The sequence below is a fragment of the Onychomys torridus genome, chromosome 12 (genome assembly GCF_903995425.1).
Source record: "Onychomys torridus chromosome 12, mOncTor1.1, whole genome shotgun sequence".
Taxonomy (NCBI): Eukaryota; Metazoa; Chordata; class Mammalia; order Rodentia; family Cricetidae; genus Onychomys; species Onychomys torridus.
This window is the reverse complement of record NC_050454.1, coordinates 13,882,461-13,901,556: the sequence shown is the minus strand read 5'-3', so window position 1 is coordinate 13,901,556 and position 19,096 is coordinate 13,882,461. Positions and strand designations below refer to the sequence as shown.

Below are 19,096 nucleotides of genomic sequence, written 5' to 3'. Positions count from 1 at the left end.
GTGTCTAGGCCTTCCTAGGCATCTGCACTCATGTGTACATACCCTCACAAAGACACACATGCATACACACAACTTAAAATAACAAAATAAATCTTGGAAAAAAAATGTATCAAAGATTTTAGAATAAGATAGAGAGCAAATGAAAATAATACCCAACGGTGACCTCTGGTACTGCACACACATGCAAAGGAATATATATGCACATGTGCATTCACACTCATGCAAACTGTGAAAATGCAAAGTGAACTTTAAACAAGTAGAGCAGAAATCAATGAGATAGGAAAGAGAGAAAATTTAAATAAAACTTTATAAACCTGGCTAAGGATACAGCTCAAAAGAAGAGTGCTTACCTAGCATGTACAAAGCCCAATATTCTATCCTCAGCATCACATAAACCAGATGTGAGCACACACCTGTAATCCCAGCACTTCAGAAATGGAGGCAGGAGGATCAAAAGTTTGCCATCCTCAGCTACATAGCAAATTCAAGACCCAAAGGCCATAAGGCCCAAAAGAAGTTTGAGGTTAGCCTGGGCTACCTCTAACCCTGTTTAGCACCACCCCCACCACACACACCTCTAACAAACTAACAAAACAGGAGGCTCACAAGCAATATCAAGAATAAAATGACTTTATCAATATAGAACCTGAGTTAAAAAGGGAAGGTTGCAAACAGTGTTACACTCTTAAAAGTGTTGAGAACTGCCGGGGGGGGGGGGGGGGGGGTGGCACACACCTTTAATCCCAGCACTCGGGAGGCAGAGACAGGCAGATCTCTGTGAGTTCAAGGCCAGCCTGGGCTACAGAGTGAGTTCTAGGAAAGGCGCAAAAGCTACACAGAGAAACCCTGTCTCGGAAAAACAACAACAAAAAAGTTAAAAAAAAAAAAAAAAGTGCTGAGAACTGCTACCAAAACTCAATCAAGAAGAAAGTAATACTGTCTTGAAAAACCAAAAAAGAAAAAGAAAAAAGTAATGATATATAGTTCTATAACCATTAAAGAAAACTGGGCTCTTGAAAAGTCTCTCCCTGCAAAAATTTTCTAGGCAAAGATGGATTCATTAGTTATTTCTACCTAGTTGTTAATGAAGAATTGAAACCAAATGTTAACGTATTTTTCCCAAAACAGTGACAGGAATGTTCAGTGAGTTCGAGGCCAGCCAGAGCTACATTGAAAGACCCTGTCTCGCTGGGCAGTGGTGGCACACGCCTTTAACCCCAGCACTCAGGAGGCAGAGCAAGGCGGATCTCTGTGAGTTCAAGGCCAGCCTGGGCTACCAAGTGAGTTCCAGGAAAGGTGCAAAGCTACACAGAGAAACCCTGTCTTGAAAAACCAAAAAAAAAAAAGAAAGACCCTCTCTCAAAAATAAATAGATAAATAAATGAAAAATGTAGTATTGAAACCAAAACAAGACAAACATACCACATGAAAAGACAAGTCATAGCACTGTGAGTATGGAGGAAAAATCCTCACCAAAAAATATTAGCATACCAAAGCCACCAGCACATAAAAGGATTATGAACCATGGCCAAATAGAAGTCATTTCAGAAATGCCAGGCTGATTTAACTCTAAAAGTCAATGTAATATGCTGTTCTGGTTATTTCTTGTCAACATGACACAAACCTAGACATATTTGGGAAGAAGACCCTCAACTGAGAAAATGCCTCCATCTAAACTGCCTGTAGGCAAAAGTCTATAAGACATTTTCTTATTTAATGACTGATGTGCAGGCCCAGTCCACAGGAGAAGGTGCCACCCTGGGCAGGTGGTCCTGAGTTGTTTAATAAAGCCCATCGAGCAAGACAATAAGCAGCACTCCTCCAAGGCTTCTGCTTCAGTAGGTCCCTGCCTAGACTCCCTACCCTGGCTTCCCTGTGATGGAGCAACCTGAGAGTTACAAGATAAAATAAACCCTTTCTCTCCGAGTTACTTTTGGTCATGATGTTTTATTACAGCAGAAGAAAACTAAAACATATGTCACATCAAAACAATGAAGAACTAAAAGTCAAACCATTACTTTGAACAAATCATCTCAAGAAACATGGAAAAATTCTTAGTAAAATTCAGCACCTTTGTGTGTGTGCACATGCACACAAGCACACACACAAACTAGAAAGAGAACAGACTGATCAAATTGCTACAATCAAATAAACACTGTCTATCCAAAAGCCACATCATAATTAATGTTAAAATAGTAAACGCTGTTCTCTAAGATCAGAAATAAGACGAGCATGTCTACTCTTGCTACTTCTAGAAAGTGATGTTATAGAATAATTAAGAAAATTAAGTAAAAGGCATTAATACTGTAAAGGAAGTAAATAGCTACAGGTGGCATAGAAAACAGACATGCCTAAAGAACCCACTAAAAAAAATTAGGACTGATGAATTCAACAATGTTGCGTGATGCAACAAAAACCACAAGAATCTAGCTGGGAACAGCTCAGACGGTAGAGTCCTTGCCTTGTATGAACAAAGCCCTGGGTTTGTTCTCTAGCACCACACTGAGCATAGTGGTGCATGCCTGTAATCCTTTCACTTGGGGGGAAGAGGCAAGATAATCAAGTTTGAGATCATTCCTGGACACAGAATAAACTCAAGGACAGCTTGGGACCCTATCTCAACAACAACAAACAAACAACCCTGTTATATGTCTGTATTGGCTAAGGATGGAGCTCAGTGGTACAAGACTTGTGCAACACCATGGAACCACCAAGGGAGGGGGGGCAAAAGAATGGCATATAAATCAGGCACATGCTTGGAACCCTAGTACTCAGGAGCTGAGGCAAGAGGACTCAAAAGTTCAAGGCTAGCCTGTATTAATAAGTTACAGGCCGGCCTGAACTACATAGTGAAACTACATCTCAAATGAAAAGTCACTAATGTACCACCAAAAGTATACAAAGCACCTACTTACAAAATTAACAAAACAGATACTTTAACTGAAAATTACAAAACATGACTGAAAGGAATTACGAACGATCAATACAGGCATCTGGTATTTACAGATCAGAAACTTTAGTACTGTTAGATGAATATTTTACCAACTCATCTACAGATTCAATGCAACTAATACACAAAGCCCTGCAGCTTGGGGATACAGCACATGCTTATCATGGCAAGACTCTAGATTCAACCTCCAGAATGCCTGCCACTACCTCACCTCTCAGAGGCGTACACTGAAGCCATCAATCTCCTGGGGGGAAAAAAGGAAAGATTCAATGATGGTTTCTTGAACATGAGCCCCCAAAAAGTGCAACAAAAGCAAAAACTAGACAAGTGAAACTACATCAAATTGAAAGGATTCTACTGAGCAAAGAAAACAATCAGGTGAAAGGTACCCTATGGAATGCAGTCAAAGATGTGCAAACTGCATCCAATGAGGGGAACATCCAACCTACGGAAGAAATTCCCACAACACTCCCACAAATCAATACCTGGTTTACAAACAAACACATAAAAACAGTAGTGATTAATCCCAGACGTCAGGAGGCAGAGGCAGGTGGCTCTCTGGTCTACAGAGCTAGCTCCGGGACAGCCAAGGCTACACAAAGCAACGCTTTACCTTGGGGTGTGAGGGGTGGGGGGCACCCTAAGAGGAGCTGGTGAGATGGCTTAGCCCTTAGCAGCGCTTGCTGTGGCTTCCTGCACCCACACTGGGCAGCTCACAACTGTCAGTGCTAACTCCAGCTCCAGGGAATCCAACTCTCTCTCCTGGCCCTCATAGGTATATGCACACACATACACAGAAAATAAAAATAAATCCTTTTAAAATAAAACCATGAAAAGACACTTGACAACCATAATTACTAAGAAAACCTAAAAAAAAAAAAAAACAAAAACCTAACCATTACCCCATACCTATTAGGATGGCCATGATCAAGAAGGTAAAATAAATGTTGAGAGAATACGAAAAGCTTGAAAACCTTGGGCGCTGCTAACGGGAACACAAAATGATAAAGCATTGTGGAAGGTTTACAGGCTCCTCAAAGACAAATCCTACTTCAGTAAACCTGCCTGAGAGTATTTATCCAAAAGAACTGAAATCCTTCCCAAGGAGGAATTTAAACACTGTTCACAATAACTAAAGTGTGGAAACAAACCCAATGAACCCCTACAGATAATAAATAAGGAAAATATGAACGGTAATAGCTGTCCTCAAACGGGACAGCAGGTAAAGGCACAGCCACCAAGCCTGACAACTTCAGTGTCATTCCTACAAGTTTTTCTGACCTCCATGCACGGGCATAGCACATGTGTGCACACATATAAGATAAATAATGTCATGTTAAAATAGAAACAGTGTTGCATAAACATACAATGAAATATTCAGCACTTTAAAAGGGGTAATCAATGTGCCCAAGCCTTGAGAACAAAATGATACAGAAAATAAGCCAGCCACAGAAGGTCAGCTAGTGTATGACTCCACCACGAGGAATCTAAAGCAACCCCGGTGGAAGTGAGGCAGAGTGCACGCAGGCCACCAGGGCTGAGGGCGTAAAAGGGAAGAGTTAGACTGCATGGTCTAGAATTGCAGTGATGCAAAAGTGAAAAGTGTCTGGGCTCTGCTTTACAACACTGCTTCGAGTTCATTTCATGCTCTAAACAAAATCTGGAGAACGTTGATCTCATACTGCGTATTTTTAAAACCAAAAATCTTGTGTTAGACTTCAAAAACACCATCAACAAAGTGAAGACAACCCTTACACAGAGAAGTATGTACAAACCATGTCACAATATCCAGAACATACAAAGATTCTGACTTTCTGTCACCAAGAAGTATGGGAGGGATTTCTCCGAATTCCACAGCAGACACTAGCTGGGCATCTGGGCTGGCTGGTTTTTGTCAACCTGACACAAACTTAAACATATCCGGGAAAAGGGAATCTTAATTGAGAAAATGCCTCCCTAAGATTGGCCTGTATATAGGCAAGTCTATAGGGTACTGTCTTGATTAATGACTGATGTGGGAGGCTTCCCTCCTTGGCAGTTGGTCCAAGATTGTGTAAGAAAGCAGGCTGAGCAGAAAGCAGGCTGAGCATGAACAGGAAGCCAGTAAACAGCACTCCTTCCTCCATGGCCTCGGCTTCAGTTCCTGCTCCACAGTCCTGCCTTGAGTTCCTGCGCCCCCCCCCCCCCCCCCCGTCCCCTCATTGATAGGGCGTGGCCTGAGAGTTGGGAGATAAAGTAAGTCCTTCCCTCCCAAGCTGTTTTCAGTCATGGTGTTACACAACCTTAGATCAACTCAATCTGGAGATAAGCTGTTTACCTTAAAATGTCAATGATGCACCCTCAGGTTGGTGGACTTAATGTTTATGAGAAGCCTGCTATAAATCAGGGTTCCCATGAACCTCACGTTGTTTGGTCCAATTAATTTGCTTGAGCTTCTCAAGGAACACAGGAAAACACAATTACTGGCCCACTACAAAGGATATGCAAAAGATACCAATAAACATCAGATGAGATACACATGCACAAGGACCATGGGAAGAATGGCCTTGCTTCCACACCCTCTCAAGCACAACATGCTCCACAAGCTGAGCTATCTAGAAGCTCCCCAAACTCAATTCTTCGGGGTTCAAAATGAGGTCTCACTGAGTAAGCATAAATTATTATACTACTGTCCAATGATAATCTTTTCAACCTTTGTTCTTGTCCTCCTTGGAATACACAAATCATACCTAGTTCTTTCCTGTGACCAGTCCCCATCCTAAAGCTAGCTAGGGGGTTACAAGCATAGCTACACTCAATAAAGACAAAAGAAAACTCATTAGCAATTCCAAGCATTTTATGAGTTACATGCCACGAAATGGATAAAGCCCAAAGACACATTTCACAATACCATATCATTAAATAATACTTCACGCCCACAAAGAATGCTGCACTCAAAAAGGCTGTTACCAGCCTGGCATAGTGATACATCCCTTTCACCCCAGCACTAGGGAAGTTGGGGTTAAAATACCCTAAATTAGAAGCAAGGGGTACTTTGGGGGAGGGAGCGCTCAGGTGATATTGGCAAGATGTGGGAAAATTGAAGAGTTCATACATGCTGATGGAGATGTAAAATAGTAAAGCCACTTTGGAAAAGGCTGCAGGTTCTTACCTGATTCAATACTGAGATGCTGCAATACTCTGCAACTCTACTGCTACATATATACAAGAAAACTGAAGGCAAAGGCTTACACCAAACCAGGAACTAAAGATGGAGCTCAGTTGTAGAGAACCTGTCTAGCCGCCATTTAATTTTTTTTTTGAAAAAGGCTCTTTTAAGCAGAGTGTGCGGGTGCACACTTTTAATCCCAGAAGAAGGAGGTGGATCTCTATGAGTTCAAGTCCAGCGTGGACTACATAGCCAAAACAGTCAGGCCTACATAGTGATAATCTGTCTCAAAAAAAAACGAACAGGCTGGGTGGTGGTGGCACAGGCCTTTAATCCTAGCACTCTCTGTGAGTTCGAGGCCACCCTAGTCTACAAAGTGAGTTCCAGGATAGGTTCCAAAGCTACACAGAAAAATCCTGTCTCGCAAAAACAAAACAAAACAAACAAACAAACAAAAGGTGGGATGGGTCAGGAGGTGGTCTGGGGAACTCTGTGGTCAAAGTGCTTACAGAGTTCAGATCCCCAGAACCCACACAGATAAGCAAATGAGTGGTAAGTGGGCATAGCAGCTCACATGTAATTTCAGCCTCAAAAACCAGAGTCCTAGGGCAAGCTAGCTATGAGCTCTGAGTTTGACTAAGAGAACTTGCCTCAAATATTAAGGCAGAAGAGTGATTAGAAAGATTCCAGATATCAATATACCTATATGCCCACTAACATGCAAATGTCAACATACAGCATACACAAAGAGAAAAAATAACTCTTTAAAAATATAGACACATATAATGAAAATAGAATTATTCATAATACCTAAAAAGTCTAAACAACCCAAATGCTGATCAGTTAATAGACAAAATGTAGTATGTTCATCAGGCTACTACTAACCCATTAATAAACAGGAATCACTGGTCACTGATTGAAAGTCTACATAATAAAGCGATGTATCCCAAGCTGAACCACAGGCTTACTGAATTCCTATCAAGCGCATGGCAAGGCAGTTTTCACAGATATTACTGAGAGTCTATGTATGAAAAGGCAAAGGCGCCACAAAGCTGCAATGATCTTGCCAAGGCTAAAGTGGAGGAAGCAATCTGCCTTCTAAAACCACACAGCTATGGCTCAGGCAAGTAGACCCTGAAAGACACCCACGACACGGAGACCAGCGAACAAATCAGAGCGCCAAAGCAGGAAATACATGTTCAGCTGGTTATGGGAAGGAGGCAGAAGAGTCCAACAAGAAAGGATGGTCGTTGTAACTAAGGAACAGTGCTGGGACAAGGGCACCCAGAGGGCAGACAAAGCAACCGCCAAGCATACAGCCACATCTCAAACTCAAACACAGAACTACAGAGCTCACAGACGATGATGGGGAAAACCTTGGAATTGAGGCAAGGGGCTCTTGAACTTGGCACCAGAGGCATGCTATGCTGCATGGATGAAAATAAGTCAGACCTTATCAAAGTGGGAACTGTATTATGATAAGGTCTCTAAGATTATTTTAAAAAGCAATCTCTTCTGCTTATAAACTCAAAGAAAATATTTGCAAAACACATCTAACAAAAGTCTTAAATGGACAAGTAGTGATGCAAGCCTTTAATCCCAGCACGTGGAAGGCAGAGGCAGGAGGATCTTTGAGTTCGAGGTCAGCCTAGTCTATAGGAGGGTTCCAGGACAGCCAAGGCGACACAGAAAAACCCTGTCTTGGGGGAGGGGGAAGGGAAAGGAGGAGGAAGGGGGAAGAACTCTCAAAACTCAACAGTAAGTAAGCAAATTATTCTGACTGAACAAAAGATATCAAAGCATTTCACCAAAAAAGTGTGAGCAGAATAAAAACATGGAAGGATGTCCAAAACCGTCAGCCATCACAGAAGTACTAAACACACACACAGCACACAACTCGGCAATCTCAAAACCGTCAGCCATCACAGAAGTACTAAACACACACAGCATACAACTCGGCAATCTTTCCCTTGGATATGTAAGGAAAAAAAAGAAAAACTTAATCCTCATTTCCTGTACCAATGTTCGCTAGCCCTAGGTTTGCAATAGAAAACTGAACATCCCTCAGAGATAGAGGGATAGCTCAGCAGATAAGAGCACTGGCTCTGTAAGCACAAAGACCCGAGTTCAAGTCTCCAGAACTCACATAAAAGCCAGGTGTGCCTGTAATCCCAGCACTGGGAGGGGTGGAGAAAGGACTGCTGGCCACCAGTCTAGCTCCAGGTTCGGCAAGAGCCCCCGTCTCACCGAAACAGGCAGAGGAGCAAGAGCGTTAGTCCTCCTCTGGGCTCCGCACGCACGTACACACATGCACATGCACTGCACTCAACAAGCCCAAAAGGTGAAAGGTTAAACAAAGTATCTTAACTTACCACTACATACCATTCTGGAAATGGCAAAACCACAGAGCTAGGGAACAGGCTGCCAGGAGTCAGAGAGCAACGCTGTAACGGGACTGTCACAGGGTGCGGCAAGAGGGGTGGCCTTTGTGATAACTCAAGTTTGTATCTTCATGTAGTAGCTATATAAATGTCTACATGAGAAAAAAAGTGGCACAAAATTATATATTCACTATTAGTGTAGGTCTAAGAATTGTAGAAACTGTACATTTAGTAGTCTTACTAACCATAGAGTAGCATGTCAATTTTCTGGGTTTAGTGACTTATTATAAGATGTCTGGATGAAGAAAGCACAGCATTCTTTTTTATTTTATTTTTTTTCTGGCATGGACCAAATGGCAGCCATTGCTGCTTGACAAAGTTCCAGCATTTCGACATTGCATACCACACTTCTCCAGCATCTTTTTACTTTTATTTTTAATGATTCTCACTATTAATGCCTTTCCCTTTGGGAAATTTTGTGTGGATTTTGATAAAGGATGAAAATGTGTAGAATGGTTGGCTCTCTAAACAAAATAATTCTTTGGGGAAAAAAAAAATCCCCACCACTCAGGAATCCCATTATGCCCTCCTAATTATACCAGGAACAGGAATGGTAGAGATTTCCTGGACACACCTGACCCCAAGGATGAAATGCCTACAGTTCAGATCCAGAGCTGAGGCCATTAAGGCAAGAGTTCAGTTAATAAACACAGAGAAATCCGAATGGTGTGGTAGAACGAGAAAAGAGTACGACATCAGGCCCTTCCCTTTGGGGAGCATATGAGGGACAGGCCCATACAGTAAAGCCAGTAATAATAAGGCAACTGCAGTATAGTGCCTGCTCCGGAGAAGTCTCTTTCCCAAGGTCAGGCATCTGGGTAAGAGTCTCTATTCCTTGGGGCTTGAGGACAGTTCCTGCTTGCTAAAGCAGTCATTCTTATCTCTAGCAAGAGGAACTTATGGCCCTTTCATTAACATATGACTGGTGCCTACTGTCAAGGTCAAAGCTAGTTTCTTCAACCCCGATCTCAAGCCACACTCCAGCTCGGATGCCCCTTGTCTCCCATTTAATCTTATGTGCAGCTACACAGTATAAAAAGTGTAGTCTCTTCAATTAAATACTGCTGGCAGCCATCCTGATTCACCCTCAAATCCATCTCCTCCCTCCCCCACCCCACCACCACCACTACGGACTTCACACATCCCCCTGCCAAAGCAAGTCTCTAGCATTTTTCTTTTTTCTTTCTTTTTTTTTTTTTCTTCTGAGACAGGGTCTGGCATGAAATTGCTATGTAGACCAGGTTGGTCTCAAGCTCACAGAGATGTGTACTTCTGCCTCCTGAGTGCTGGGATAAAGGTGGACTACCACACCCAGTTACACAGCCTTCTACACTAATTTTGTCACTTCCTATAATTTTTCAAAATAAAGTTATCCTAAAAATAACAAGAGCTGTGGGACCAGCAGGCTTGGCAAGTAAAGGTACTTGGCAAGTAAAAGCAAGTTTTCACTGGCTTTTTTTTTTTTTTTAACAGACCTGAGAGTTTGATCCTTGGGACCCACATGGTACTCCTATAAGCTGTCCTTTGACCTCAACAGGTAAATCAGGGCACAGGGGTGTGCACTCAAGCATACACACAATAAACAAGAAAATAAACAAAGTACTGAGAAGAGAAATAGGGAGATGGATCAGCAGTTAAGTGTCTGAAGCACAATCATTAAGACTGGAGTTCAGGGGCTGGAGAGGTGGCTCAGAGGTTAAGAGCACTGCTTGCTCTTCCAAAGGTCCTAAGTTCAACTCCCAGCAACCATATGGTGGCTCACAACAATCTGTAATGAAATCTGGTGCCCTCTTCTGGCCTGCAGGGATATGTGCAGACAGAACATTGTATAAATAACAGACAGAACATAATAAATAAATAAATCTTTAAAAAAAAAAAAAAAGACTGGAGTTCAGATCCCAGCACCTACAAAACATGCCTATTAACCCCAGCTCCAAGGGGTCTGACATACTCCTCCAGCCTCTGCTCATGTACAAGCACATGTGTCCATATATTCATATGCACATCATTCACAAGATAGATGCAGACACACACAAGTAAACAGATGAAATCTTTAAAGAACTAAAAAGATGGTAGAAAACAGGAAAGGTAGAAGTCTAAATGAAACAAGAATGGCCAACAATTGCTAACTATGGAATTCCTAGACTTTGCTTTCCTCTACTTAAATGTGTCTATAATAAAACACTAATAAAAATGTAAGAAGGTCATTCCATCTTCAAAAACAAAATATCAACTGAAAAGTTTCTCATTTTTCCTTTTTCTAACATGCATTTCAATTCTGTAAAATAAATGTGTTCCTATGTGATGATTTTTGGGCTGGCTCAGTGGGTAAAGGCACTTACTGTAAATCTTGACAACCTTAGCTCAATCCCTAGAAACCATTTGAGAACTGGCTCCACAGAGCTGTCACCTGCCCTCACCCACACACATCATGTACACTTACACAATAATTATTTCATTTTAACATAAAATAACACAGAACGACTTTAACAGATTAAGTTCAATTAATGTCTTGTATTTTTCCCTTCTCTTCCTTTGTGTCTTGTTGAACGTGAAGAGAACCCTGACAATTCCTCCCTAAAGGCACACTGGTTACATAATATGAAAAGAGTTAACCAATATCCAATTTATGTTCTACACAACTATGTTCCTGAAGATTCCAAAAAAAAGTTTCTAAAATTAACCCTGCTAGAGAAGATTTACAGTAACACACCAGTCGATGTTACAGTGATCCTCAGAAAACAGAAAACAATAGATATGCTCAAAGATGTTTTAATAACTCTAGCCGCATGTTGGGAGTTTTGTCTCCTAAAGGTAGTATGTCAGCATGTACCTGTAATCCCAGCTGCTCAGAAGGGTGGAGGGAGGCAGCCAGGCTTGCCTGGGCCTAGAAGCTAGAGACCTGCTTTAAGTGAAAGCCAACAAAAAGGAAGGGAGGGAGGGAGGGAGGGAGGGAGGGAGGGAGGAAGGGAGAGAGGAAGGGAGGGAGGGAAGAAGGATGGGAGAGAGGAAGGGAGGTAGAGAGGGAGGAAGGGAGGGAGGAAGGGAGGGAGGAAGGGAGGGAGGGAGGGAGGGAGGGAGAAGAGGGCACAGAGAGAGGGAAGGGAGAAATTTTTACCTAAGTTAAAATTAACATTAAGTGATCTTGTTTTAAAATTGTGTATAGTCTTTTTAACTTTTTGAACATTTTCTAAAAGTAGCTATTAAGGAGAAGACTCGAAGATAGCTCTGCAAATAACATACTTGCTATGTAAACATGAGGACCTGAGTTTGGGTCCCCGGCACCCAGGTGCAATAGTGCACATTTGTATCACCGGTGCTGGGAAGGCAGATCCTAGAGGTCACTGCCAGTCAACTTAACCAAATTCAATGAAAGACCTTGCCTCAAAAAATAAGGGAGGCCGGGCAGTAATGGCTCATGCCTTTAATCCCAGCACTCGGGAGGCAGAGGCAAGCGGATCTCTGTGAGCTCGAGGCCAGCCTGGTCTACAGAGTGAGTTCCAGGAAAATAGCAAGGCTACACAGAGAAACCCTGTCTTGAAAAAACCTAAATAAATAAATAAATAAATAAATAAATAAATAAATAAATAAATAAGGGAGAACATTCAAGAAAGGCACCACCACATGCAAATGTGTGCAAACACACAAAATATTAAAAGGAAATATTAAAAACTGCACAATGATTATAATTTGCTGAAAAGTCCAACAAATGTACATGCATATGAAAAAGTAGCAATAATTCAATGGATACTGAAAAAGAATACTTCTTGTCATGCAAGTGCTTAATTTTTTAATTTGATTACTTTAATTACGTCAAGGTAATACTCTTTCCCTTAGTAATGATTAAAAGTAATTTCGGGGCCGTGCAATGGTGGTGCACACCTTTAATCCCAGCACTCGGGAGGCAGAGCCAGGTGGATCTCTGTGAGTTCAAGGCCAGCCTGGTCTACAGAGCCAGATCCAGGATAGGCACCAAAACTACACAGAGGAACCCTGTCTCAAAAAGAAAAAAAAAAAAAAAATTAAATTTCAATAAAGTAAGTTAGTTAAAACTAAACTATATATATAAAATAACAAAAGGCAAGCTCTGCATTCTCTATGAGACCTTGGGTAAGTCCCAATATTTCATCATCTACAACCCAAAGAAGTGACACTGATTACATTTTCAGCTCCAAAATCTTGTGTTCTAATACCCTGTACCTTTGATCACAAGAACTTCTTTGGGGAAGGATCAGCCATGCCTATGATAATGACAAGTAGTCACACTGTAAGTACCTTTCATAGACACACATTTGGATGGAAGGTTACTCTCAATATTAGCTCATAATTTCTCAACCATTTACTTCTTATAAAGGTTGTCATGTACACTGTAGCATATTTAACATCTATCCACCAAAATTAGAAGAATCTCCCAGCAAGACGAGAAAAAAACCTGCCCATATTGCCAAAATCATTTCTGGTTTGAGATGAAATATGAATGTTCCAAGGCCTTTTGAAGATGGGAAAGAAGGTGGCTCTTTCTCTTTTGAGACACAGGTGGAAAGAGAATGACGCCTAATTACAACTACTAGTTCTGTACGAGGTTCATTAAAAACAGCACCCAAGCACAGTGGCGCACACTTTTAGTTCCAGCACCAGAGAGGCAGAGGCAGGTAGATCTCTGAGTTGGAGGCCAGTCTGCTCTACAGAGTGAGTCCTAGGACAGCCAGGGATACCCAGAGAAACCCTGTCTCAAAAAACTAAAAAAGCAGGGTTGGGGGTTTAGCTCAGTGGTAGAGTGCTTGCCTAGCAAGCACAAGGCCCTCCTGGGTTCCATCCCCAGGTCTGAAAAAACTAAAAGAGACCATTAACCAAATACTAGTGTATGGTCAATGTGGAAATGAAAATAACAGCATACAAACTGTGGGAGAGAGACTAGAGAGATAGTTTCACAGTCAAAAGCAGTTACCCCTCTACCAAAGGATCCAGGTTCAATTCCCAGCGCCCACTCGACAGCTCACAATTGGTGTAACTCCAGTTCCACAGGGTCTGACATGGCACCGTCTCTGGCCTCTGGAGACACTGCACACATGTGGTACACATACATGCATTCAAGCAAAACATCCATACACATTAAAATTTAACTAAAAATCTTTTAATTATTCTTAAAAGCTGTGAGAGACAGTCATAAATATTTCTATCTGTACCTTGTTAAGCATCCTCAATAAAGAAGTTCAAAGGTTTTCTATTTTTGTTCATTTGTTTTTGTTTGGTTTTCTGAACCAGGGTTTCCCTCTACAGCTTTGGAGCCTGTCCTGGAACTCACTCTGTAGACCAAGCTGGCCTTGAACTCACAGAGATCCTCCTGCCTCTGCCTCCCGAGTGCCTGGCCAAAAGCTTTATTTTCATTTTTATTGCGAGACAGTCTGGCTATGTAGTCCAGACTCACCTGGAAGTGGTAATCCTTCTGCCTCAAGCCTCACAGGCCTGTGCTATGGCCAGACCAGGTTTAAAACTGAAACAACTGATAAACAAGCCCTCTTCTCCCTGGCATTCTGAAAAGGCTAAGCATTTGAGTTACTTGTGACCACTGAGAATATTCACATGGAAAACACAGCCACCCAGAGTTAAATGCCACAAGCATCTATATCGACCCATTTAATCAAATGCAATGCAGCACAAATCCCATAAAAGGAATCACACTGAGGAATATTGTCACGGCCTTTATGTTTTTAAAGGCCAAAGAAACCCATGCAAATAAATTACACTTAAGGTTACACATTTCAACAATAAATTAAACATTGCCACATTCATTTTCTTAGCTTTTCAATGCTTACTATAAAACCAACTCGGCCACATTTCACTCCAAACAGACAAATAGCCAGTTTCATTAGTCTATTCTTGGATAGGTCACCAGACTGGGAATAAGAGACCCAGAGTCTATTCCCAGCTGCAAAACACACTGGTAATCTCAACAAAGTACTCCCTCAGATTGAGATTCTACACTCAGACCATGCTGATAATACTATCCAGAAACGGCAGAAAAACCCAGGACTGCCTTAGACACCTAAAAGACAATTGCAAACATATTTTTAGATGTATTAGCTCTAAAATTCTGTTTAACTTATTTATGGTAACATTCAACACTTTTGAAATTTCACAAACATGTGGTACTTTTATCATTGCTCTCCACACATTTAGTAAGTCTTTTTCAAAGTTCTATATGAGAAACTGAACAAGTCATAATTATGATATATAAAAAGGCAAATGCAAGCGGGAAGGAAGTTTGCATTTCCTAACTTTGGTCTGCTACACAAGCAGCCGTTCTTTGACTATAAAAAATACTTAGCAGTCTGGAGAGCAAAAGTTTGCCCCACAGCCTACCTAATCCTGGAAAGGCCTCTGGAGCGTTCTCACCACTAACCATGCAGGTTGTACTAGCACGGCCAACATAAGGACTGCGGCACACACAGAGTTTTAAAGTTGTCTAGTAGACCGAGTTCCAGCCTGACCTTCCCACAAACCATAAAGCTGTAAACACGGTGCAGCCAGCAGGAGAAGCAGCAGCAGCCCCTGGCCCCGGCACAGACACAGCACCGAGGCACACTGGCAGAGCGGCCCAGCGCCGCCGATCCGATCCGGAAGCAGCGCCGAGAGGCCTCGGGCGCACGCGCTCCACACAAAGGCTCCTCCTCCCGGCTCACTAGGCTCCCTTGACCGCCGCCAAGGGGCCTTGGCCGCAAGCAAGCGCGTAGGTCCCGCGGGCTCCGTGGCTCGCCTCCGCTCTGTGCCTCCGCACCCTGGGGCCAGGCTCCCGGGTCGTCTAGAGCTCCAAAACCCCAGGGGCCTCGAGGACTCCCTATTCCCGGGTGTCTGCAATGAAAAGTGAGGCTTCTGGAGTCTTGGTAAAAACCTGCATCCCTACAAACTGCAGCCAGTCGTCCAGTTTCTAGGCACATGGAAGAACTCTGCCTTCAGTAGGAAGAAACCTCAGTAACTTCTGACTCTCTCTATCCCTTAATTTGCTCAATTCAGTCTTCCCTCCCTCTGGCTTTACATAAGAACTGTATTTCTCCTTAAGGAATTTTTCTCTAACCCATCTTTCCATTCACTCTTGAATTTACCTAACAAGTTTCCTAAGTCTCTTCCAGGACACTCCCACTTTGCTAGTCAAAATCTCACCAAATTTAACTTTTATAATTTGTCCCAGAGCCTACCAAGTAACTCATAAAATTGCCTCCTCAGTCACTCATTTTTCTGGTCTGTTCTCTCATTCTCTCAAAGCTAATAATTCATATCCTGTGAAACTATTCCAGAAAGCAGTCACTGTAAACAACCCATTTCCTAGGTATGTCCCACCTCATGTTTTTCCCTTCGGCAGTACTAGGGATAGAACTAAACCTAGGTCAGGAATTCTAGACAAGCCCTCCACCACTGAGCTATATCTCCAACCACTTTATCTCCAATCCAGCTTTCAACAACTTACCATCCACCTTTAAAATGTTTACAAATATTCTCTAAAAAGTCATGTGAACCACGCATCCCCCAGACCCACAAAAGGTGTAGAAGTGACTCCACAAAGTTACCCTCTAACCTGTACGTGCAACACATACACTAACAGGCACTTTTTATAAAGTCAAATCCTGGACAGTGCAAAGGAAAAAGTGACAGCAAAGCTTTGACACATCGGTGCCATTACGGAGCTGGACAGGCTCAGTCTGGGAGCAGAGGCCAGACCTGGGTCTTAGCACCAGCAGTGATGGCGAGTACATGGAAGAAAGTAAGGAGTTTAGGTTATAGGTGGCAAAGTTTCCATTTAAACTGTATTTTGTCTTTGAGATTAGCAAGTCAATGCCTTTAAAGATGTTCAATAGATAAGTAAGACTAGAATATACATGTACAAAATTGTCAAAAAAAAAAAAAAAACTAAAGAAAACTAACTAGAAATAACCCAAGAAAACATATTTAGAATTGTTGGAGGAGGTGTCTATACATCAGTAATAAATGGGAGGGAAAGCTACCTTCTAAAACTAAGAAAGTGGATGACATAAGTGAGGTATGAAAGCAGTCTCAGCCCCTAGGGGGTGGGTCAGAGACAGAAGGGTGGCAGTTTCGGCCAGCCAAGGGACAGCAAAGAAAACACGCAGAAAGACTAACAGTGAACTAAGACTTGACACAGGAAGGGGCCTTTTACTTCTGTCTACCTGTTCCTTCTGAGTCTGTCCTTGATCTCACTATATACAGGGTGTTTCCTAGGCAGCCTGTCTTCTCCACATTTGCTCTCCTGCAAGCTGCTCTTCCTTCCCTCCTCATTTATTTCCAGTCTAACTAGCTCCTATCAACTTTATGGCAATGTTGATATGCTGGCAGGGGATGTGGCTCAGTTGCTAGAGGGCATCAATACCATGCACCAAACTCTGGATTTCACTCAAGCAGCACATAAAACCAGATATGGTACACAAACCTATAATCTAGCACTTGGAAGGGAGACCTATAATCTAGCAATTGGAAGGGAGAGGCAGGAGAATCAGGAGTTCAAGATCATCCTCAGCCAGATAGCAAGTTCAAGCCCAGCCTGGACTACTATTGGCAATCTCTCGAAGAAGAAAAAAAAAAGGGGGAGGGGTACTTGTCCATACTCTACAGTCAACAACTACAAGCCTTATGTCTCATCTTGCATATGCATATATATATATATATATATATATATATATATATCTACTTCATTTTATGCTCCCTTTCTAATGCGCATACCTCTCAACTAAATTTATCTGTGTATTCCACATAAAGGCAATGATTCTACAAATGTTATTTTGTACAGAAAGTAAAGAACTGCTGACTACTAACAAGTCTATCTATTTCTCTCAATCCCATACCTCAAAAACAAGCTGGGATTTTGTCACCTCTGGCCAGACTGCTGTGACCACTCCCTCTTCTCTCACACTTGCGCTTTCCTACCCAACGCTTCTCTACTGTCTGAAGCACCTTTCTCCTGCCCTCGGGTGTGATGAGATGTCTTCCTGCTATCACTACTCTGTCACTTGCCGGGTAGCCCCGCTCTGCACTTCGCCCATCCCTTCTGCTCATCCACCAGTTCCTGAAACATTTCCCTGCCCTCCCCCAACGACTCTGTTCTAAATTAGCCTCTACTCTCAGTGAGGTCAACATTGTGCTCGAACCCTCGCCTCAGTACCTTCCTCACTTCCTAAAGCATGCCGCACTTCAGCTATCCACACACACACTGACAAGCAACCCACCAACTCGGCGTGCTTCATAACCTCCAAGACTTTGTTAGCCACAACCATGCATCGTCTAGTGAGACACTCCATCTTCGTGAGACAGACAGGGCCTTATTCTGTGCTCAGGCTGGCTTCGAATTCTTCCTGCCTCCGTTCACTGAGTGCTGGAATTACAAGCATGCATCGCCATACCTTGCTTTACACCTGCTTTTCACTGGCATTTAGTTTCACTTACTCCCTGCACACTCTGAAGCTATCAATCCCTTCAGTACTGCCCTCCTCAGAATAGCACGCTCTTCTACAACACCCACTAGGCAGCTCCTCAGTGAGTTGGTCTATCCTCACCTGTTTCTCCACTCACACACTAGGTATTAAAAATACCAGGACAGGGCTGGAGAGATGGCTCAGAGGTTAAGAGCACTGGCTGCTCTTCCAGAGGTCCTGGGTTCAATTCCCAGCAACCAACCACATGGTGGCTCACAACCATCTGTATTGAGATCTGGTGCCCTCTTCTGGCCTGCAGGCATACATGCAGGCAGAACACTGTGTATATATAATAAATAAATAAATCTTTTAAAAGAGAGAAAAAAAAAGAAAATTTTAAAAATTTAAAAAAAAAATACCAGGAGAGGGCTGGAGAGATGGCTCTGTGGTTGAGAGCACCAACTGCTTTTCCAGAGGACCTGGGTTCAATTCCTAGCACTCACATGGCAGCTCACAACTGTCTGTAACACCAGTTCCAGATCTGACACCCTCACACAGCCATACATGAAGGCAAAACACTAATGTTCATAAAATAAAAATAAATAAATTTATATATATCAGGAGATAGCCCCATGGTGGCAGTGGTGGCACACACTTTTAAACCCAACACTAGGAAGGCAGAGGCGGGTGGACCTCTGTGAGCTCAGGGCCAGCCTGGTCTACAAAGCCAAGTTCCAGGACAGCCAGGACTGTTACAGAGAGAAACCCTGTCTTGACAAAAATCAGCAGAAACACATTAAATCTTCCACAATTTATTCTAAATATACCTATCCTATCAACTAATCTACATCATTTCCATACTGAAATGCTTAATCCTATTCAAATACGCAAGTCCTTCCATGAAATTCTCAGATCATACCTTTGGTACCTATAATCCTCTTTACAGCTTCTAAAATGTGGTACCTTCATCCATCTGCTACTTCTTGCCTCCGGTTTCAGAATAACATATTCATCTTTCTTAAAGTAAACTCAATACAATCCCTACATCCATTGCTTCCACACTCTCCTAGCTCACTGAGTACACCTCCATGCATTCTGGTGATTGGCTTCCTTGAACACCACAAGAGAAAACTAA

At 42.5% G+C, this 19,096-nt stretch overlaps 1 protein-coding gene across 4 annotated transcripts in view; it reads right to left on the bottom strand.

The window, feature by feature from the left end:
• The window catches only part of Znf148 (zinc finger protein 148), a 117,492-nt gene that overhangs the window by 84,888 nt on the left and 13,508 nt on the right, over window positions 1-19,096 (bottom strand). For 2 of the 4 annotated variants that reach the window (XM_036203982.1, XM_036203981.1), the window contains exon 2: window positions 8,471-8,631. The exons of the other annotated variants lie outside the window; for them this stretch is intronic. The gene's annotated coding sequence lies outside the window, so the exon portion shown is untranslated. The remainder of the gene's footprint in view (window positions 1-8,470; window positions 8,632-19,096) is intronic. 4 annotated transcript variants of the gene reach the window in all.